This window comes from Eretmochelys imbricata, chromosome 9 (assembly GCF_965152235.1).
Source record: "Eretmochelys imbricata isolate rEreImb1 chromosome 9, rEreImb1.hap1, whole genome shotgun sequence".
NCBI lineage: Eukaryota > Metazoa > Chordata > Testudines > Cheloniidae > Eretmochelys > Eretmochelys imbricata.
The window spans coordinates 82,551,449-82,576,071 of record NC_135580.1 but is presented as its reverse complement, the minus strand read 5'-3'; positions in this window follow the sequence as shown (position 1 = coordinate 82,576,071).

Below are 24,623 nucleotides of genomic sequence, written 5' to 3'. Positions count from 1 at the left end.
GCTTCCCATGCAAAATTTATATAAAATATATAATGGGGCATCACTGAAAAACATTCCTCTGTCCATATCATTTCTAGTGCAGGACTCTGTGTGTGAATGGAGAGCTGCATTAATCACACTATTACCAGATATGGTTATGGGTCATTGGTAGACTCACTGCTTCTGTCCTCTTCCCTGTTCTAATTAGGTCTTCCTCCATCATGGGTTTTGGCAGCAATTATAGCCTCCTTTTCCAGTCTGAGTTGCTATTTTATTGTTTGAGTTCCTTATAACAATAACCTAGCTTGTTTTGGCAAAGAGATTTCACATCAGCCACATCTCCACTGGGCATCTATATTGGCTAGTATTATCATAAGGCTTACACACCAATACAAGAGGTTTCTGAGCCTGTTTATTTTGCTGGATTTCAGAAAGGGCTGAATGACTGTTGCTGCTATCTATAAATGTTATGACCTTTCTATCTGAGCTGATCATCTCTGAATATTAGGATGGAATTTTATCCCCCTTAGTCTCCTCAACAAGGGCCCAGATACTAGTTTGCAGACTTCAGTGGAAGCTGAAGTGATCTCAGCTCTTTTGAAAATCAGGCCATTTATTTAGGTGCTTAAATGTGACGTTAAGTGGCTAGTTTAGACTCTTATTTTCTAAAAATTTGACCTACCATTCATCTCTGTTATCCTCCTTCTGGTGGACTTCAGCGACAGCAACAAGTAGCATGACAAAGGCCATGAAGTTGCCTGGTATTATAGTTTTACTTGCAGCCTAGGTCCAAGGCTATGTAAGGATTTGGTCCAAGGAATTCTTATTCCATGTGGTCTTGACCTGAGAGGAACTTTTACTGTGTATCCATTTTTGTGGGAACTGTGAATGAGTAGTTTGGACAAAGCCTTTGTCCTGCAATCTGTGGGACCATTTCAGTATCAAGAGTAGACCGTACATTCTCAGTAATCTGTTACTGTTTCTTTTTAACTGAACACATTGATGGGTCTGATACCACTCTCACTGACGTTAATAGAGTAGAATTAGGCCCTAAGTGGTTTAATTCTTTGTCCTCTAAAAAAAACCCCACATTTTAATTGAAAAGGAAATGGGGTAAAAAGCATCCAAAAGAACTAAATTATTTTTGCTAATAACTAAATTGGCTAAATGAATTTATTTTTAAGACGTGCATAACACGTAATTCCTCATCTGACTGTTTAACTCATTAGTTAATATTTACAGCTGAGTTATAAACCTCTGGAATAACAGAGAGAGTCTTCAAATGCTGACAGACCCTTCACTTTAAAAGGGAGAAATCACACTGTTAGAATTAAAAATGCCAACATTAATAATCAGTACAGCTACTCTGCCACCAGGGAGTAGAGACAGCAGTGTGATATTTCCTCCAGGATATGGTAGAAGGTTACTGTCAGACTCCACTAATAGTTTTAATGTCTATTTGATATGTCGCCTCTCTCACTCACCTCAGTAATAACAATGCCAGCAGGACCTAGCCTTGACTCATTTTCGTTGTACACAATAATGCAGTTTGCTGCAGTTAAAATGTTTCATCCTGACCTGAATCCATGAGTTGCCAAGCATTTCTTTCATGGGAAGCCCAGGCTATGTAGAAGGCTGTAGAAATAAACCTAAGAAGTTAGAATGTTTGATGTTCAGAGGTTTGGCATCTTTACATGCAAGCCTGATATAAATCCTAGGTTGTGTGGACTAGAGAACAGAATACTGGACTTGGACTTAGGAGACCTTGGATCTATTCCCAGCTTTGTCACTGTCTTTCTGGGTGACTTTAGGCAAGTTACTTCACCTTTCTATGCCTCTGTTTCACCAGCTGTAAAATGGGAATAATGATACTGACTTCCTTTGAGATCTACTGGTGAGCAGCCCTACATAAAAGCTAACTATTATTATCCTTTTAACCTTAAAGTGAAAAATACTTCATTTCTACATTTTATGCCATGTCTAAGGGCCAGACCTTGCCCATCTGTAGTTCTGGAGCTTGGGAATGCAGGAGAAACAGAATTTATAGAGACTCTGCAGGTAGTCCCTTGTGCACCACAGAGTCCAGCTTTGTGGGCAATTAATTCCCTTAGGAGGTTTGGGTTGGAGAGTGCACTGCATAGAAAGAGTTGTGGTGGATCTCCTGCTATGTAGAAACAGTAATCACTGTTCCCACAGAGCCAGTGAGCAGAACCAAAAAGGGCTGCTACCTCCTCAGGGCTGCATGAGAGGTTGCAGAGTGTCTCCAATGGCCTGAGAGCGCATGGTTTCTCTTTCTGTGAAACCTACACTGTGCAAAACTTAGCTTCTTGGGCATGGGAGAGGGGAGGAGGATTGAGATCTAACATTTTTGCTAATATTCTGTAATGGAAACAAGTTAATTCCCAGTCTACTCTGCGTGGGTTGCCATTATTAGTCACCTCCCTAAGCACCTGGTTTCCCATATTAAACCTATTCAGCTCCTGAAGCGAGAATTTTCTATCCATATCTCCAGATGAGTCTTCCTTGGATATTTGTGCCTGGAAACTATTAGTATTAATGAGAGCTATGTATGCACAGTGGGAGGAGAGTACAGCCTTTGGTGTGTGAGGTACAGGAATCTCTGTCACTGGCAGGTGAGGGCTAAAGGGAACAGTGCCACCAATGCCTTGTCTTCTGCTTGCAAGATGTATTCATAGATATTAAGCCATTTCTTTACAGCTATTTTCCTCTCATAAATTCAAGTAAAACCAACTGCAAACTACTAAATAATTATCCGTTCTCTAACCTTTAACAAGAATAAAAGGCTCAGCATTGACTTCAATATTTGCTTTTAAGTGCCTCCTCCCTTCATCCCTCCCTTCATCTTGACCTTGACTTAGTCACTAAATTTGCCTGTAACTTTTACCAAGTCATCAGAATGAATGGAATATATTTGGGGTGTCCAGCATGGGGGGGGTCATTATTCTTGGGTGGAGATACAATATGGATAAATAAAATGTTTAATTGCAAAACTAAAGGAAAGGGAAAAGAACATTTATAATGAGCATTTGGTGCAGCTTTCCATTGTTCTTTTGCTCAAGGAGTGTGTCCATGACATCAGATGATGAACATTGTGGTCTTCTGGTTTTTTTATGACTATTACTGACCTTTTTTTTTTGGCTAGGTTTTAATGCATTTTGATTAATGTCCCAAGATGAGGGGACAGATTATCTAGGAGGAAAAACCATGTCCCTTTGAATGCCAGCAAAACTGCAGAAATACCAAACTTCCTCTGTTTCACAGCCCCAATTGTAAATGCCTTTTTTCTCAGCTGCTTTCTTTCTGTTGTCATGGTGGTAGAGTGCACTTCCCAATCCCCTCAGGAAAAATGAAACAAAGTCAAAATCATCCTTCCTGATAGAGTCAAAGCTTATAACAGGAACTCCACTATGCACTTGAGTTTTGCCAGCCTTTCTGTGTACAGGAACCTTGACATGGCTCCTATAACAATTCGTATTAGCTTGTATCGCTTTTCAGCTTTTCAAAGATGCAGAGCTCTTCTGCTGACTTATCCTGGCAACAAGACCAGGTCAGTTTTATTGGCTGCATCTCGAGAGTACATATTAGTTTCAATTTCTCTCAGAGGCAGAGGAAACAATGTTAAGGAATGGGAAAGGTCCTGCAGGGAAAAGCCCTAAGGACAGTCAAGCTCACAAGAAAGCTTAGGCTAAGGTTTATGTTGTAAATTAACATTAAAGGCAAACACAAGGAACAGTGTAAATTTAGACTATGTTTAGTGTATTTGTACTGTGGTAGAAACAGGATGAGACTCCATTTTCCTAAAAGCATATATATAATACACTCGTTTGTATAGATTTATACACCATATTTTAAGCTATCAAAACTCCTATTTCAATATATATAATATATTTATGATTATACAATATATATTTATATATATAATATTAGAACAACTGTCAAGGTTCCTCCCCCACTCTGAACTCTAGGGTACAGATGTGGGGACCTGCATGAAAAACCTCCTAAGCTTATCTTTACCAGCTTAGGTCAAAACTTCCCCAAGGTACAAAATATTCCACCCTTTGTCCTTGGATTGGCCGCTACCACCACCAAACTAATACTGGTTACTGGGGAAGAGCTGTTTGGACGCGTCTTTCCCCCCAAAATACTTTCCAAAACCTTGCACCCCACTTCCTGGACAAGGTTTGGTAAAAAGCCTCACCAATTTGCCTAGGTGACTGCAGACCCAGACCCTTGGATCTTAAGAACAATGAACAATCCTCCCAACACTTGCACCCCCCCCTTTCCTGGGAAATGTTGGATAAAAAGCCTCACCAATTTGCATAGGTGACCACAGACCCAAACCCTTGGATCTGAGAACAATGAAAAAGCATTCAGTTTTCTTACAAGAAGACTTTTAATAAAAATAGAAGTAAATAGAAATAAAGAAATCCCCCCTGTAAAATCAGGATGGTAGATACCTTACAGGGTAATTAGATTCAAAAACATAGAGAACCCCTCTAGGCAAAACCTTAAGTTACAAAAAAGATACACAGACAGAAATAGTTATTCTATTCAGCACAGTTCTTTTCTCAGCCATTTAAAGAAATCATAATCTAACACGTACCTAACTAGATTACTTACTAAAAGTTCTAAGACTCCATTCCTGGTCTATCCCCGGCAAAGACAACATAGACAGACACACAGACCCTTTGTTTCTCTCCCTCCTCCCAGCTTTTGAAAGTATCTTGTCTCCTCATTGGTCATTTTGGTCAGGTGCCAGCGAGGTTACCTTTAGCTTCTTAACCCTTTACAGGTGAGAGGAGCTTTCCCCTGGCCAGGAGGGATTTCAAAGGGGTTTACCCTTCCCTTTATATTTATGACACTATTAAAGTTCTATATTTAGAGGTACATATAGTCTCTTAAAGTCACCAACACATCATCCCAAACTGGAAATTTTTACTGTATGAATACTTCACTTGTAATGATATAATAAAAAACTTAAATTTTAGCTGAACTTTTGCAAATACAAATTACTTCTTGAGTGTTTTGCCAGTTTTCTTAATATTTTTATAATAGCAGATCTTTGCAAAAATCTTCTTGCTAACATGAATCTAGATTTCCTTGTAAGCTTGTGTCTAAACAATTTTAACAACTTTATAAATAATAAAGCATTGCTCTATAAATGCTGATTTGTGCATATGTGTGGTTTTTATTCCTTCTAGACCTTCTCTTTATCCTTTTAGTCTCTCTCAACACTCTTTCAAAAATAAAAATGACCAAAAGTTAAAAGTCAAGCATTTCCTTCAGTAGTACTGGCTACTTTCCATTTGTAGTTAAAATTGTTTATAGTCTGTAATGACTAGATTCTCTCTCTCTCACACATATCACTTTCAAGTAAATTAATCATAAATAACTCCTTTCTTTTATTCAGGCTTCTTTGTTCTTCACCAAATTCTTCCTGCAGAAAGCAATGGAGACGTCAACATTTTATTATCAGAGAGTTTTAAACAGAGCCACTCCCAGAAGACACAAGAAATATGTTTGTAGTTTCTTCTCTTTGAAACTCCTGGCTTTATGGTACTTGCAACCTGAGTTCATATACAACAAACCCTTAATCACAGAACAGTCTGTTTTGACAGTACTAAATGATCCATTCAAGTCACCCTTGTTGTACAAGAATTCAGTAATGTCTCTGCTTTTTAAAGAATATGCTAACGTTAACTTGCAAGAGCCCAGGTCTTTTCAAAAGAGTGACATTTAGAATAATTTTTGATGTTCTAAATGGCTGATCTATATTCAGATCTTAGAAGCTCAATGCAGTGTGAGTGTCATACTGGAAGCAAGAGAGAGGTCATGGTAGCTAGCTGTTCATGGACCTCAGTTTCTGACTTGTTATAGACTTACTAGTCACATAAATTGTTGAAAGATTTCAATTCATTCCATCACTAAATCAATTTTGTTGAGTTAAAAGCTGCTAAATCGCAAGTGATTGTCATTAATCACTTGTTTATGGTACATTAACACATCCATGCCCACCAGAACTTCTTGGTTTTCATTATTCTGCACACTGTGGCCACTCAGAACTTCTTGGTGACACTGGGGATGGAACTAAAACCCATTCTGCTCAAAAGCACTTGCTTACCCACCTCTTGAGCTGAAAGAGAATCTTCTTTGGGTGACACACTACCAAGCAATTCTTGACTATCCACTTGAGGGTATTCAAGGCTGAAATCTTGGCGGGAAAGCTCAGGCAATCTTGGCACTACTGAACCTAAACCCAACCCTCAGACTTGAACCACAAACTCTAATGTAAAGAAAACCAGTTCCAATAACTGTCCTCAACCCATCTCTCATGAAATGTGACAGTTAGGGCCAGGTAAAACTCTGTGGTTTCCTTTGACAGAGGGCTGTGAGGATATTTTCATGGGTTTTGATCCCACACATTATGTTATGTTTTGAGTTTCGAGTTTGAAATGAATCCAAAGACTCAAAGTGAAACTCATTTGAAATGTGTGGACTTTAATGGCAAATTCTCTAAAGAGAAATCAGTAAAAACTTTCACCAGCTCTGTTCTAAAGTAACATCAACCTTTGTTGATGCCCTTAGGATGAAGTATGGAACTATTGTAGAATCAAATATAGACTTGAAATGTGCAGTTAACTGGGATTTGAGCGTGAAAGGAGTCCTTGGATCTTGCTGTTTGTATTGAGTTAAATATAAAGGACAACCCGTTATGTGTGGAAACAATGTGAGAAATTCCCAGGGGACTGTAATTGTTCCTTAGGTTGATATTCAGGACTGTGAATGGAGTTTGACAATACCCTGGTGCTACAATGTAAGCTAATTTTCATATTCATCTTCCCACCTCTTAGGTTTTTTAAGCCGGCAAGTAGAAAGGAAGATGGGTCCATCCACTCAGTCTTAGCACACAGTGGAGTAAGCACAAGATTTCTGGGCTAGTGTGTGCTGGTGATGGGAAGCATGCCAGCTAGCTGGGAATTTAGCCATACACCCAACCTGGCAAATCACTTCCTGCTGGGGCCATGATGAACCTGTATGATGACTAAGGAGATGACTAAGGGGGAATATGATAGAAGTCTATAGAATTATCAATGGTGTGGAGAAAGTGAATAAGGAAGTGTTATTTACCCCTCCACATAACATAAGAACCAGGGTCACCCAATAAATTTAATAGGCAGCAGGCTTAAAAATAACAAAAGGAAGTACTTCTTCACACAGTGCACAGTCAACCTGTGGAACTCATTGCCAGGGAATATTGTGAAGGCCAAAACTATAACTGGGTTAAAAAAAGAATTAGATAAGCTCATGACTCTATTAGCCAAGATGATCATGTATACCACCCCATGCAGTGGGGTCCCTATGCCTCTGACTGCCAGAAGCTGGGACTAGACGACAGGGGATGGATTGGTTGATGACTGCCCTCTTCTGTTCATGCCCTTTGAAGTACCTGGCATTGGCCATTGTTGGAAGACAGGATACTGGACTAGATGGACCATTGGTCTGACTCAGTATGGCCATTCTTACATTATCTTCTTATGCATGTGTGGTAGCTAGTTACTGTCCCTGGCTATCTCAAGTTTGTCTAAACAGTGCAGACAAAATAATGAATATGATGCATCAGTCCTTTACTGATCTTAGAGGTGGGCTCAAGTTGTGACGTTCAAATCTGTACTCATGTCTAAATCTGACCTTTCATAAGCTAGACAGGTGTGGAAAAAAGTTTGGATCTGGTGCTCTTGTTCAGATCTGAATAAGTGAATTTGGAGGCTAAAATCTTCAACAATGCTCCATGAAAGTGAAGATAATCAGAAGGAAACATATATTGCTACTAGTCTTGTAATCTATCATGTAGGTACTTGTCTGTTCTGTTAAAATTACTTATGTTGGGGGTATGGGCATTTGTTTGGCATAACGGGGCAGATTCATTATGGGCTTCCTTGACTTTCCTTTCTTTGACATGTCAGATTCTGGCCACTCATATTCTGGCTTCAATTTCTGATCATTTTGATTCTCCCAAATGCATTCTACTTGTGACCAAATGAGACAGTTCAACCTTAAGCTTCTATAAATAACAGGAAAACATTAAATATCAAAGGACTGAGGCATTCACTTGGTGTTTATTGTTCTTCATCTGTTCTTCATGTTAGCTCACAATTCCTGTTGGCAAGGTCAGAATTGTGATGTCATTAAAGGTTTGGTAAAGTTAGTTCCCAGCCATATGTTTGGCAAACATTGTGAGGAAAGAAATTAAAATAATTTTAGTATTAAGCAGTCAAGAAAAACCACTAATACTTAGACTTGGTCATTTTAAGATTTTATTATACTAAATGGCAGAAAGACTATTAGACTAGACAGTTACACTTGGAATGATAACAGTATCCTGAGGAAAGTGGACCTTAGATAGTACTATATGGAACAGTTGTTCCATTGTTAAGTTAACTAGACTTCAGGTTACAATTAAACAATTAGACATGACAGGCACTGCCTTTCTATGTGAAAAGAGCACATCTTGGAAAGTGTTATAAAACACAAGCCCACAGCATTAATGACTTTAACCACACGAGAAGTGTAATCATTGCCATGAAATATATGGCCTTAGGTGTCGTATTGCCATTATGGAATGGTATTTATACAGTACATAAAAATAAGGTAGACAATTAGCTACTCTGCTCAGTGTTGTCATCACCTGTGTATTTACTATATAGTCAAGACATGGCTATGACTTCATTACCAGCCAATCAGAAAGCTCTAATTTTGTCCAGCATTTTAAAGTCATTCCAAATAAAAAACGTCCAACTTTTTTATTAACCCATGAAACAGACCACAAGATACTAACCAAACCAAGCTCACAGAAAACGTGATACTCCAGCTCTACAAATACATCTTGGGGGAGGAATTGTTTTGCTTCTTTTAGAATTTCACAATACAACAGTGTTTCCCCAAGCTTATTTGTAGCAAGTCAACCTCCATGCCTTCCATAAACATCTATACCACACTTCTTGACTGGTAGTCTGTTGCCCTTATGACTTTTACCTGGCAACAAATTACTGTGAGACAACTGGTGCCATCATGAACATCCACAATGGAGCATTATATTGACTAATAATATTTACCATTTGTATAGAGCTTGTGTTGTTCAAAGAGCTGTGTGGAACAGGTAAATGTTACTAACACTATTTTGTGGGAAAACAGACAAAGGACCAGATTAAGCCCTGGTGAAACCTGGCACAAGGTCTGTGAAGTTATATTGTAGTCAGTGGGTGTTGCGTCAGCTTACGTCAGAGCTGAATTGGGCCAAAAGAAAGTAAGTCAGTTGCCCATAATTACAGGGTGAAGTTCCTTGGGTGTGGCACCCATTCTGATGCTTGGACCAGTAGACCACACCTCTCTCTAAAGCCCCCTCTGACGTCTTTACCACAAGAAGCTTATGATATTGACATATGCTGAATGATGGGCTTGGAAGAAACGATTAGTTTACTGCAATAGTACTTTATAGGCATGATGAGCAATACTCATGAGACCAAAGTCTCCCCGGGCAGTCTGTCAGATATAGCTACATTTCATCCGGAACAAAGTTTTGTATTTGGGAATTAAAGCCTTGTATCCATTTGTCATAACTGCCCATTTCTGCTCTGGTGGCATGTTTCTTTATCATACTCCCCCATCTTTTAGAGAGTGGAGCAGAAAATGTCTCTCTGTCTCAAGCTCTCCTCTTTCTCATCTGTTACACAATCATTCCTCTCTTCGTTTGCACAGCTGGAAAAGAGAAGTAAAGCCAGAAAGCGAAAAGAAAAAAGAAAGCAGACAAGAAGTTAGACAAAAGGCAAAAGTTGAAGATTAAGAAAGAAACAAGGAAGGACGCATAAGCAGAGAAATTAAGAGAGGTGAGGGTTACAAAATTACAAAGAAAAAAGGATGGGTGGAGAAGACAACTATGGTGGTCCTAAATCCTGTTGCTCCACATGATCTTTTCACAAAGACTTATGAGTCACGAAAGTTTTAGGGGTGAGCTACTGAAATTTGTTTTGGGCTTCCCACTACACTCTCATGCAGGATGCAAGAAACCTCCCATTAGCTAATGCAGAAAGGATGTGATCTAAGGAAAAGGGAATGTTCCAGTGACAGAGGGGTCAGAACCCTGCCAGCTCAGAAGAACAGAGCAGAAGGTCTGGGCATGACTCATGTGTGCCTCTCCCAGCATCATATACCCAGCACCCAGGACATGTTGCATGGTAAAGCAAATAAGATGTTGTCAATATTAGAGCTCTGAAGGAGTCTGGGATCCGGAAGAAAGATTTCTCTGCTTATGCGTCCTTCCTGTGTACAGTTTGGGGTTTTTATCAGTATTAATAGTCTTTCAAAAACATTGAAACCAGCTTGCCCACTTACCTGGTGTTTAATAGCTAGTAAAATAACAACACAAAATATTATTTAATGGGTCTGATTTTCCACGGCCCTGCACATTCTAGAGTTATTTATTCCTGTACAAAGTGAGTGTAAAACATTTCCATTCTAATCTAGTACCATTTAATACCACTTTGCACTGTTGTAAATTACTACACTAGGTGCCAAGACAGTGGTGTAACGGGTCCAAGTGCTATACATCTGTGACACTTTCCTAAAGGTAGCGAGGGCTGCTGGGCCCCTTGCTACCTCCTGCCCTTAATGTGAGGGAGCCTTCTCTGTGCCTACCAGGGGTCAGCTCCCTGACTCTCCCCCACAGGCAACACAAACACTCCCCTCTCAGCCCATGCATGTTTCACTGTATCTCATGCAGGCTTGAGATAGGTACATTCCAACCCCTAAGTCCTCCGAGCATGCCCCTGCATTCCAGGCCCTTATCTACTGGACACTCACAAAATTACCAGACCTGCTTTTCTCAAAGGAACAGTGCACTGCAGCTTACTAGTTACACCTTAGAACACTGCTTAACACACAGCACATAGATTTGTTTACAGAGAAAGCAAGTACACATTTATTTAACTGAGAATAAACATTCAAATGATCACAAACAAAAATATTGGAAACAAAGGGTTACATATCAAATAAAATTATAACACACATTCTAGAGTCTAAACTCAACTAACGAGTTGCCCATTGTCTAATAAGATACTGCTTAACCCAAATCCTTCTGACAACATTTTTCAACCAGGATGGTTGAGGCCCTTCTTTCATGAGCTCAAACATGCTGGCAGCTTGCCTCTCCCTGAGATAGAATGCCAGGGTGTCTTTCTGCACCCCCAAATGTATCAGCTCAGACCTTTGCTCTTCGCCTGAAAACAGCATCATTGTCATTGTCCCCTGATGTTTACCTCTTCCTGTTAATTTTCCTTCTGAGGCCCCCGCAAGCTCTTCATTAGCATCGGACTCAGTATGCTAATAGAATTCTATTGTAGGACATACAGTGGGCAGCTAGGGAGATAAGTGTCTCCCACCGCCTGTCCAGAGACGTCTGTCTCAAGGCTCACTACTTCTGAGTGACCTCTCTTTAAGTACAAGACCTTAAGTACATAATTTACAACATATATACATATCTCCTTACATATTATCCACACATACATTTAGCAAAGAGTGTGATGACTAGTGAAACACAGGCATGACACTCTTTAGTAAAACAGAAAGTAACATGACACTTACATGACACTCTTTAGTAAAACAGAAAGTAAATACCAGACCTCTGAATTCCCTGTAACCCATAACCCCCCTACGCCCTTTGCCAGTTGGCATCCATAGGTCCTAAGGTCACAGTATTTCTCATCCCAAAGCACCTCAAAGTGCTTTTTAAACTGTAAATGTAGGAATCCCATCATCCAATACTGAAATTCATTCAGCTTGGAGGTGCCCAGAGGCACCTGCTTAACCATACACAGAAGCACGACACAACATTTGGGATGGAAGGCAAGCATATCCCTTTGCCATTAATATCTGTCATTTTATGTCCTGGAGATAGTTCTCGAAACAATGAAAATTGTTTCACTGTCATTTTGAGTTGGTTAAAGCCCTTCTCATCTGTTTTCAGCTCTGTATCTGCTGCTGGAAATGGCATACTCTTTTCCCATTTAATTTTATTTACAATAACACAAGTCTCAGTAACAATAGTGGGCCAAATCCTGCAGTCACCATATTCAAGCCATACATTTCAATGGGAATTTGGCTGAGTAAGTACTCTACAATATTTGGCCCAGTAATAATGCTTTGCACTTATATGAGCACCTTTTATTCAACATTTGCAGTGTTCTTTTCAGGTCCATAAATTATTAACCTTGTTTTACAGACACGGAAACAGGGATGCAGAGAGGTGAAGTGACTTGCCCAAAGCCACCTAACAAGCCAAAAAGAGAACCAGTAAGTGTTAAATCTAAAGCTCATAAGACCACTTAAGTGACATCATCCCTTTCAAAAATGATATCCAGTGATTTCCTTTACCTGCTGTCAAAGTTTGTCACAACCGTGAAATGGTCCCACGCAGGAATAGGGATGGATAGAAAACATGATGGAAGCAATCGATGGGAAAAGGAGTGCATGTGTGTGTTTGGGTTTGGGTGTGTGTTAATTATCCCTTTTCACCATCTGTGAATTTAGGTGGAGTGTTTGACCCTAAAAAGCAAACAGTGAAAATGCTGCTACTTGCTAGGAAGTGTAGGTGGGCTGTTATGCTTTTCTTTTATAAATGTCCATAAAGCCTTAATCATTAGGGGGAAAGGCAGGCTTTGTTATGAAAAGCAATTACAGAGAGTCACTTTTTCCAAAAGGTACATTGTACTTGCTCTCAGATTATTGCATTGTGTGGTGATGAATAACACTTGGAAGCACATGTCAAAGTTATCACTGCTGAGTGGAAAGAGTACATTTTTTTCCATTTTATGTCTAGTTTAGACTATATCAAAGAGAAGAAAAAAATTTAAAAGCCGAAAACATGTTGAAACAACGTTACGGTTGTGACAGAAGTTGACGACAGCCAGGAAATTCCAAGTTATGGCCCTCACTCTGTCCTTTGTGTGAGTTCAGGATAGAAGTTCAGCCTCCCAGCTCCTGGGACAGTTTGTGTCACAAAAACTTTAAGTTTCTGAAAGGTTTTATTTGCTATTACATGTTTGCCTGTTAGTTCCTGCCTGTTTCCCTCCTCCCCCTTTGATCTTTCATGAAAGTTTATAAAACCCACATTTTGTACCATGCTCCTTACAGTGCTACTTTAGGCTCTTGGGTAAATATGTACATATAAAAAATTAGTCTTAAGTACTCAGTACCCCAGAAAGTCCCCGAAAGGATTCATTCTGGTCTGTTGGATAAATACAAATGTCTGTTTATATATATGTTTATAAAGGGATGTGGTGTCCACATAAACCTCATGTTAAAATATTTTCCTTCCATCTGTTAGTAATAAGAGCAGCTCTATTAAAAGCGAAAGAATGTTTTAAAAAATCATATTTACTATTTTACCATTTGAACGTTTAAAAAATATTGCATTTTACTCAGAGTTTGACATTAAAAACTAGCCTGGACAGTTTCACTTTAATTCTCACTCAGTGTAAAAACGATTCATGGATTATAAAGCCAGAAGGGAGGGATCCATTGTGATCATCTAGTCTGACCTCCTGCATAATACAGGCCATAAGATTTTCTTGAATTAATTCTGTTTGTACCAGAACAGATGTTTCAGAAAAACATCCAATCCTGATTTAAAAATTTCCAGTGATGGAGAATTCACTACAACCTTTGGTAAGTTGTTTCAGTGATTAATTACCCTTACTGTTAAAAATGTGCACCTTATTTCAAGTCTGAATTTGTCTTGCTTCAAATTCCAGCCATTGGTTCTTCTTATACCTATGTCAGCAAGATTTAAGGGTTTTCTATTATCAAATTTCTGTTCCCCATGTAGGTACTTAGAGATTGTGATCAAGTCACCCATTGATCTTGTCTTTGTTAAACTAAACAGATTGAGCGTCTTGAATCTTTCACTATAAGGCAAGCAGCAATATACAGGCCAGAATCACAATAGTAGGCTCAAAATATTCAGGAGGCCAGACATTTGGGGAACCATTGGACAAAGCCATGATGTAACCCTCAGATTAATCAAAAAAGACTTTGCAGATCCCCCTCACTCCAAATCTAGGAAAAGGGAAAGACGACCTTATTACAGATCTATATAACCTTTTCATGACTGCTTCTCTAAGTATGGATGGCTAGACTACAGTAAATGCAAATGGAACAAGTCTAAGCCCAGAAAGGGGAGAAATCATTCTTCCATCAGTGCAAATTCCAACACTAGAAACAATGCCTGACTATGTTCAGGAGAGATCCAAGGTGCAACACATAGGTGGGAGTTTATTAAAATTCAAGGACAAACGGCCTCTTTACTCATTGGACAGATAAGTCCTTGATATGGTTCTACAAGAACCAGAGAATTTTCAAAGATTCTGAATCATTGTTTTCTCCCCTCTACAGTATTCTACTAAGAAGGTAAAATATGCTAAAGACCATATGTGATCAGTGATTCCCAAACTTGTTCTGCTGCTTGTGCAGGGAAAGCCCCTGGCAGGCCAGGCCGGTTTGTTTACCTGCCGCGTCCGCAGGTTCGGCCGATCGCGGCTCCCAGTGGCCGCAGTTTGCTGCTCCAGGCCAGTGGGAGCTGCTGGAAGCGGCGCGGGCCGAGGGACATACTGGCCGCTGCTTCCAGCAGCTCCCATTGGCCTGAAGCCGCGATCGGCCGAACCTGCGGACACGGCAGGTAAACAAACTGGCCCAGCCCGCCAGGGGCTTTCCCTGCACAAGTGGTGGAACAAGTTCATCTTTTGCGAATCAGTGAGGTAGAGAGATTCCCAAGCTGGAGATGTACTCCAGCTACTACTCAGTCTTGTTTCTGGTACTCTGGTGGATGAGTCCAAAGAGATTCCACAGTGGGATAACCATGGCAGAGCCAGAGATGTCTGTCATAACACCAGATGCCTGTCTGGAAAGTCTGGAGTGTGTTCTCCAAGAAATCGGTGGCGCAAGGGACACAGATGTTCTCAGAGCAAAAGAAAGGCATGAGCAGCGGGTGAACCCCTACTTTGGGGAGGCAAGCCTGCTGGCCCCGTCCCTTCCACCTAAGGCCCCACCCTCCACACACCGGAGCCCCGAAACCCCCATCTCATGTTGTAAAAGGAGAAGCCCTGACTCTGAGGGCCCCCCATGACTGGAGGAGCACCAGCCTGCCTGCCCCAACCACATCGGGCTGAGCTGCTGCCGCTAGCCACCCTAACTCACCCCCCTCCGAGCGCCAGGCCGAGCCCCGACCCCGCCAGAGTCGAGCTGAGCCACCCGCCACCCCCAGCGCCAGGACAGCCCAAGCATAGGGCCAGGCCAAGCCTCCGGCCTCTCACAGCACCGGGCCGAGTCAGGCTGAGCCGCAGGCCTCCCCCAGTGTCAGGCCGAGCCGCCAGCCCCCTAGCACCAGCTCCTCCTGCCCCTGAAGGCCCCCCGCCACTGGCCCCAGCACCCGAGGAGGAGGGACGTGGCAAGCAGTAGGATGGGTGGAGTGGAGGAGGCGGTGGGAGTCTTGGGGTGGGGCCAGGGCCACCACAGCCCAGGTGTCCGGCCGTGGGTCGGCGACAGCTATATATTATACCTGCCTATATGGCCTATTATACCCGCTACCCATAAAGAAAGGCATAAATTTTCTAGAGCTGAGGGCAATAAAGTATGCTTTTCAATAATTGGCCCCAGTGTTGCCAAACGGTCAAATTCCGATAATGACAGATAGGGTATGTAGACCATCAGGGGTGTACAAGCTCACAGGATCTCCAAAAGAAAGCAGCATTGATGTAGTGGGCAGAGGCCCATCTACAGTCTATCAGGTCCTTGCATATCAATGGCACTAGAAATGGAAAATCGACTAGCTGAGCAGCAGGTAAATCAATCAGGCAGAATGGAGTCTTCACAACAAATCATTCTGATTGATCATCAAAAAATTCAGGAGTTCTGATTCTGATTCTTTTTGCATCTAAGGCAAACCAGAAGATTCACCAATACTTTGCAAGAAAAAGGAAGCTGGGAGTGCTAGGTATAGATGCCCTGTAGCTCAAATGGTCAAAGGACTTACTTTATGCTTTCCCCCCAGTGCCCATCATCTCTAGGAGAATACAGAAGATCAGAAAGACGGACAAGGAAGTGATCTTAGTGGCGTTGCATTGGCCTAGGTCAGGGGCAGGCAAACTTTTTGGCCTGAGGGTCACATCGGGTTTCCAAAATTGTATGGAGGGCCAGTTAGGGGAGGCTGTGTCTCCCCAAACAGCCAGGTGTGGTCTGGCCCCTGCCTCCTATCCAACCCTCCCCACCCCCGCTTCTCGCCCCCTGATGGCTCCCCCGGGACTCCTGCCCCATCCAACCCCCAGACCTCCGCCCCATCCCCTGACGGCCCCCCCGGACTCCTACCCCACCCACCACTCCCTGCTCCCTGTCCCCTTACTGCCCCCAGAACCACCACCCCTGACTGCCCCCTACTGCCCCATCCAACCCCCCCTCTCCTTCCTGACTGCCCCCCCGGGACCCCTGCCCCATCCAACCCCCCCTGTTTCCTGCCCTCTGACCACCCCGATCCCTATCCACACCTCCGGCCCCTGACCACCCCCTCGAAACCCCTGCCCTCTGTCCAACCCTCCTGCCCCCTTACCGCGCTGCCTGGAGCACCGGTGGCTGGCGGCACTACAGCCGCTCCGGCCAGAGCACCGGGTCAGGCCGCGGCTCTGCAACTGCACTGCCCGACCTCCTAGAGCATTGTGCTGGTGGCATGGCACACTGAGGCTGCAGGGGAGAGGGGACAGCCAGGGAGGGGCCGGGGGTGAGCCGCCCAGGCCAGGAGCTCCCGGGCAGGAGGGTCCCGTGGGCCTAGGAGGTCTTGGTTTCCTGACCTCATGAATATGTCAATGGAGCCACCATTGTCCCTGAATGAGAGTCCAGATTTGAGGGTCCAGTTCTTAACCAGGATCCAAGCAAGTTAAATTTAGCAGCTTAGCATTTAAAAGGAAGTTTCTAAAAGAAAGGGGTTACTTTGCAACTCTGTTAGCATTGAGTAGAAAATTGACAAACAGGGCTTACTCAAAAATCTAATCTAAATTCAAAGCTTGGTGTAAAGAGAGACACATTCAGGATCATGTAGGCAAAACATCTCATGTTCTGGAGTTTTTGCAAGATGGTTTCAATATCAGGTTTCAGGCTGATACCTAGAAAGTACATGTTTTTGTATTGTCTGCAATTTTGAGAGCATCCAGAAAATCTTCCATTTCCTACCATAAGGACAGTTGTCGCTTCATTCAAGCAGTGCAGCTATTGCATCATCATAAGGTGCACAGAGCTCCATCTGGGGATTTGAACATTGTGCTCAGTGCCTTAATACAGGTGCCCTTTGAATCTATGAAATCTGTTTCATTATTACTTGTCTATCAAAAGGACCTTTTTCGTTGCTAGCACTTCAGGAAGAACAGTGTGAGTCACTCCATCCTGCTGCATCGTTCACAAAGATAACGTGGTTTTGAGAACGGGTCCCACCTTTATTCTAACATATAATAAGATTTTTCATTGAGCTAAAGAGTTCTCATTGCCTTTTTTGTCCACATTGTTCTCACCCAAAGGATAAGCTATCACTTTGCTGAATGTAAGGAGAGCCTTACAATTTAATCTGAAAAGAACTGAGAGCATAAGACAAACACCACCCTTTCTGGTTTAATTTCATCCAGGAGAAAGAGGTGCTAAGGCATCTATATCATCAGTCTCATGATTGTGTATAGAGCAAAAGAATTCAATCCTCCAATGGGCACCAGAGCTCATACAGTATGAGCAGTGGTGGCATTGTGATCTGAGAAACCTGTAAAGCTGTAACTTGGTCATCCCTGCATACATTTACTGAACTTTACAGAGTAGCTACTCAGTCCTCAGCTGATTGTCCTGCATGCTGTGCTCATATACAACAAACCCTGAGGTTCTGTGGACCTATTCCTTCAAAGCAGGGAAAAATTTCAGGTAAGCAACCACAAATTCTCCCAAACTTTGTGTCATCTGCAAACTTTATCAGTAATGATTTTATGTTTTCTTCCAGATCACTGATAAAAATGTTAAATAGTGTAGGGCCTTGCGGGACCCCATTAGTAAAATACTTGCTCTATAATGATCCCTTATTTACGATTACATTTTGAGATCTATTAGTTAGCCAGTTTCAATACATTTAATGTGGGATTTTAGTTTCTTAATCAAAATGTCATCTGATACCAAATTGAATGCCTTATAGAAGTCTGAATATATTACATTAATGATATTATCTTTAGCAACCAAATTTGTAATCTTATCAAGAAAACATATCAAGTTAGTTTGACAAGCTCTGTTTTCCATAAGCCCGTGTTAATAGGTATTGATTATAATTCTCTTTTAATTCTTTATTAATTGAGTTCCATATTCTGCCTAGGATCAATGTATCTTTTTAATGAATATTTTTACATAGATCCTCATCATGCCATCAGAGCCATTCCAATCTGTGGTGGAATGCTAATTTTTGTGCTGTACACAATATTTTAAAAAATATCTAAAGACAAACAACTAAATTCAACCTTGAGGTAAGGACGCAGCTCCCATTTGACTTTAGTGGAAATTGGCTCCTGCTTACTCCAGGGTTCTTCATTTACCCTGCTTATTTTCACAGATCATGTGGTTTCTATTATTTTAAATATTTCACATTTTTAACACTGATTTTAATATAGAAAGAAAAATAAAAAAGTATTATTGTGAGCTTCTGTTTAACAAATTTGATTTTTGGCCGCAATCTTGTACATTCAGGCCAGAACGCATATATTTATGGCTGAGTTATAAACCTCTCCAAAAAGGGCAAAACCCACCGCCAAGCTCAATCATAACTGGGAAACATATACAATTCCATCATCAGTGAAACTAGAGATAGGGCTGAACCTAACTGCTGGATGCGAGCCCTATCAAACTTTGATATGGACCCTTGAATGCTAGGTATGGAGTACCATTTGACCTAGTGTCTTCATGGGGATTGTGGCCAGGTCTCCAGAACCTCTGTACAAAGGATGCTCTTAGCTATATGTGTTGTGAGTGAATATGGATTTTGATACTAATTTTAATAGACTGAACAAAACCGGGGACTATGGTGTGTTTGAAATTCAGATCTAGATCTGAATCTTGTAGCTTGAGACCATCTCCGGTGGAAACTCATTCCTGTCTGACAGCTCTGAATGGGTGATGTGAAATGAGATGGGGATAGAAGTGGATATTTTATTACAAAACTCCAAACTATGTGGCACTCACTTGATTTTGAATTTTACTTCCAAGTTTGAATTCAGCCTTCATTCACTGAAAAAATCACAACAGTTCTTGATCCAGTCAAGAAAACCTCATCCCTGTGCTGAGGTGACTTGGTCTGATGTATGACAAAATCAGGTTAGATTTTTGGTTTTATATTTTAGAATAAAATTATAGAAACAAAACATAAAATAAGTCTACAGGATGATGTGAATACCAACTTCTTCGCCATGAATGTTTAACATGTATATATTTATATAATGGAATAATATCTCCACATGCCCTTCCACCTCTAGCATTCTGGCTGTCTGCCAGGATTTTTCTGTGCCCCCTGCCTGACACTAAACTCAGCTCTCTCAGGTGTTGGCTAGAAAGCTGAAGGCACAGGCAGAAGCTGAGCAGTCAGCAGAGGGCAACATCACTTTCTCACTCATAAATACAAAACTAGCACATTATAAGCTTCCATTCTGCTGCCCTCAGCATCCCTCAAATTCGTAATGAAGAATTTCACCCTTAAACTCCAGAAAAACACACGGGTCCTATCGCTGACTGGGGAATACTTCAGCTAACACACTAGACTATTACTTTTTTTTTCAGTCCATTTTCTAAATCTTTATTGTGCCAATATACATAAATGGTGTTTGACACTTGATTACGGTCCCATACCAAGTTTTTTCTTTATTCTAAATAAATAAATAAACAATGCCGTGTATAAACGTGGTAACTGTTGTGTGAGATGTACTGGCATTTAAAAACAGTCGCTCTTAAAACTGTGACGCATTCAGTTATCTTAACCTACAGTAGTTCATAAAGTGAGGTAATTATTGTGTTGAATTAATAAGTCCCCTTTGTCATTCACAGTAAATGGTTCCTAAAATGCCTGCACTCCCTTCTAGATTAATAATAGCCTTTCCAATGTGGTTCCTGTAAACAGCTACAGTCCCATATGAAAATATCCGGATGAAGGATCCTACACAATTGCAGTGATACATTTTTCCAGGAACCCAGTACAAAATCCATCATTCAATCAATAAACAAACCTCTCTCACACTTTTTTGTTCTTGCAAATGGTATGGTCAAACTGCTGCCTCTATTGGAAACTTCTTTTACAAGTGCAGTACGAGTTTGGGAAATCTGTCAAACATTCTGAGCAGCTGCTGAGCAGAGCCCTCCGATCCATGTGTGCTTTGGCACTGGAGGGATGCACAGGAGCGAGGAGTGAGTGGAGGGACTGGGCTTTGAAGTCTGCTTGGTGATGTTATATTATTCTTGGCTCTTGGCACTTTGGAAAATACACTGCATCAAGTTCTCATCATTGCTGAAGTGCACAGTTTTTCTCAAGGCTGTAGAAGGGTGGTTTTAGCATTACATTCGGCTAGGAAACACCTCAGTAATTTAGCAGCTGAGATTGTTATTTTTATTACATTCTTGTTAGGTTTTTTTCTTTCTGTGTTTGGACCTGTTCCATGGCTTGTTTTTGGGGGTGTTTCATGCTTTCACCCAGAAGCTCCTGGGTACTTCATCTGTGAAAGCCAGATTTGCTTTGGAGTTTCATTCACAACTGAATTTACTACTTTGAAATGTGGATTCAGCGATATCCCACACTCACAAAATTTGCCTTTCGATAGCATCTTCCACCCAAAGATCACAAAACCGTTTACAAACATTACTAAAATTAGGCTCAAAATACCTGCGTGTTACATAAGAATTGTAATGAGTCAATGTCTGTGCACAACTCTGCCCTCTAACTGATTGATAAGAACCTCCCTACTGTTTGTTAGAGGTCTTATATCACTAACAGAGATTCTCCTTTAACTCAAGTGCTAGCAACATGTGCTTTTGGAATAAGAGGGTCTGAATTCTGTCACCATAAATGGGCAAGTGTTCATGTGTGAGTCTTAGTGACAGGCACTAGAATAATGCACAGCAATGATTTCCATTTAACTTGGGGTGGGAAGAGTAGGGAGGGTTAATTAATTAATGTTTGGAAAAATGGGTTTAAATTGCAGGGACAAAAGGTTTATCAAAGGAGCCTTGCAAACCCAAATGGTTGAGAGATTCATGTACCCTCAAACTGGTTCATCCTTTTCTTATATGGATGATACTGTTCGCACCATTACTGATAAAGTATGGCGATTGCTATGTGTTTGACTTTCCAGATTTTGATCTGCCTGTCCCCACTTGTTCCTCCATGGAGTTCAGAAAAGAATTCCTATTTCCTGTACTTCCCCTGTTGGATATTGCCTTATAAATCTTAAAAGGGTTCTTCTAACCTAAAACCCTAGAGCTAGTGATGGATTGAATCACAAAGTTTGGGTCCATATCTGACTGTCCTCAGAATTCCTTCCAATGGGTTCAGGTCCAATATACTGGTACTGCCTAGTAGCTTCTAAGCAGCTAAACTGAATCAACAGAGAGATATCAACTTTACTTTATACATACTACATATGTGATGTAATAGCTACTGTGACTTAGCTAAGGTCTCATCTTCTTAGATATAGTGCTTGATTTTCTTTGAAAATGTGATTTATTTTTCTTTTGCATTTTGTGTGATACTCACTGGTTTTGTGGTGTTTTCATAAATATGTTTGCATTGATAAGATCCTTCAGATAAATAGTTTTTGAAAAATTATACAAAGATTTTAATTAGTAAGGGTGAAAAAGCCATGAATATTGATTTGTACATTTAAATTAATTATCTTCAGTCATGTTCACATCTCTCATGCACTGCTGCTTTTTGTAAACATTTGAACAATCAAGTTTTACTGGCAAAAACATCCCTGAAAAGTGAATTTCAAAGTTGCACATGTTAGTAATCACAAAAACCAATTTTAAACCTTGCATACATAAGTACAGTTGTCAGAAGTGCTTGTGTATTTGCTTGTTCAAGGAATAGAAACAGTGCCATATGACCTATTTAACCTATCACAATGAAGCAGTACATCTTGAATTTTGAATGTTCACAATTGATTCATAGGGTAAAAAATGTGAGAAGGTGTTTATAAAAAATGGTGAGCACTGAATGGATTTGAGAGGATCATCATCTCCTTGCAGATGTCTTGGCTGATTTGCTAAACTCTAATTACAAATTTAACATAGTTAAAATTCTCTGTACCCAACCCATGTTTTTATGTTGCAGAAATAATCTGAAATATATGTGCAGCCTGAGGTGCTGAGCATACTCCACTCACATAAATGTCAAATGGGAGTACGAGGGTCTCAGAACCCAACAAGTTTGGGCCATTACTTTATATCAGCTAAATTGCCCTCTGCATCTAGTTCTGTGTCTGGCTGCTCTCATTCCTGGTTTACTTACACACTTTTCATTGACATTTGTGGAAATGCAGCCTCCTACATACTTTTACCAAATGACTGCATCACAGCCAAATTCTCCTAAATTCGAAATAAATAAATAAGCTGCTGTTTCCACTACTTTCCTCCTTATTAGTCATACCAAAGATGAAGGAGGTCTTTGATCAGCATAAAATTATGCAAATCCATTGGTACCATATTTTCTTAGTTTCATATTTGGTTTACAAAATCTGAAGTCATCCCTTAAGAACTCTCTTTGTACTTTTGTCCCTCAAAACAAACACTCTTGAGGGTCAAATCCCAACATGATATTCAGTACAAAAACTTTAAATAAACATTTTGTCATCAACCAGAACTCAGTTCTGGTAATACTTTACAACAAATGGAAATTAATTAGTAGCAAAGAAATTCTTCTGGACTTACATATTACAGACTACATCCCTTCTAACTCTTTGGTGCCAGCAGAAAGCATATCCTCATTCTAATCTTTAACAAAACCACAGAAACATTTAGAAAGAAACAAACTTTTTGAAAGAAACCTTTCGAAAGGTACTACAGTCCATGAATCTGACTCCTTTATCCCACTGAACTACTCACATGAGTAAGTACTATCCAGAGTGCACAAGGGTTGTAGAATCAGGTCCTTAGAGCATGAACTCTTCAGAACAGAGAAGGATCTTTCTTTTGTCTCTCTGTCTGATGTTATTTATGCTGCATTCATTTACATAGTGTGTGTGTTTATATAGAGTGCCTGGCATACTGTTAATTTAAAAATAAAATATATACTATTATTAATGTGCTTTGAAAATGTAAAATAGATATAATGTTATTAATAACCATCAAAATGGATGCTAACCAGTGGACTGTTTGTGTTTTGATCATTCATCCCAAGGAGACTAGTTTGAGCACCAGCACTGAGCACTCAGTTGTAATTGTATTGCCCTTCCATTATTACTGGGGTTATTTACATGAGTAACTACTAGCCAGCATAAGTAACAGTTATAGTATTGTGCCCTAATTAGACAATGAACAGACAAAAAAGGAAGATGGAAGGTAGAGAAAAGTGTGAATGAAAAGTGAAATCAAGCATATTTCTTGTTAATTTCACCATTTTGTTTAAAGTTTCTTCAGTTTGTTGGATTTGTGTTTATTGTTTTCATTCTCCCCTATTAGTTCATACCTCTGTGAGGGAGAGAGGTGGAGAGTAGGAGGACAGAGGTTCCTAGGCCTTTTAGAAGAAGTAGAATTTTGGGGAGACTTGAAGGAGGAGAGGCACTTTACAAACACTCATCTATTGGATGGCAACAGACAATTGTTAAATTCTGTATTTTTTCATGTTATTTTTCAATGTTATTTTCAATGTTATTTTTTAAAACAGTATGGCAAAAATGATTCTTTTACCTCTTTAACCCCATAATATTGTATTTTTAATAGATTCCACAGTTGCTGACAGCTGGTTGTGATAGAGACAGATTGGTCAACAAAGAATAAACTTTGTGCATTTTTCATACCTATTCTATATTTTGTAAGGGGAACATTTAGAGTAATTGCGGTACTCCCAGGAGGCCTAAAAACACAAGTGAATTTTGAGGGCAAATACCTCTATCATGAGTTTACAGAAAGGAAATGCCCTTCAAACAAATAAACTCATGCATCCTGTTTGCAAAAAGAATTATAATATAGGCAACAAAAAAGGTTGGAATTGTTATTGGAAGGAATACAGATTGCGGTCATGGTGTTTTAATTTGGTTGAAGTCAGCAAGCAGTCAGTAGTATTAAATGTATTCCTTCTTTATTCAGCGAGCAAACTGAACTAGTTCTTCCATCATTAGTCTCCTACTCCATTCCCTAAACTATCTATAGGATCCTCGAGTATGTACTGCTTGACTCACTCCTGCTTTCTTCAATAAGCATTAAATACAACATGGAGACTTGGGCTCTTTGGCACGTAGATCATTCATGAAGGTACAAAGGCCAACATACATGCTGTTGTATAAAGCAAAGTCTTTCTTCAATTTGCA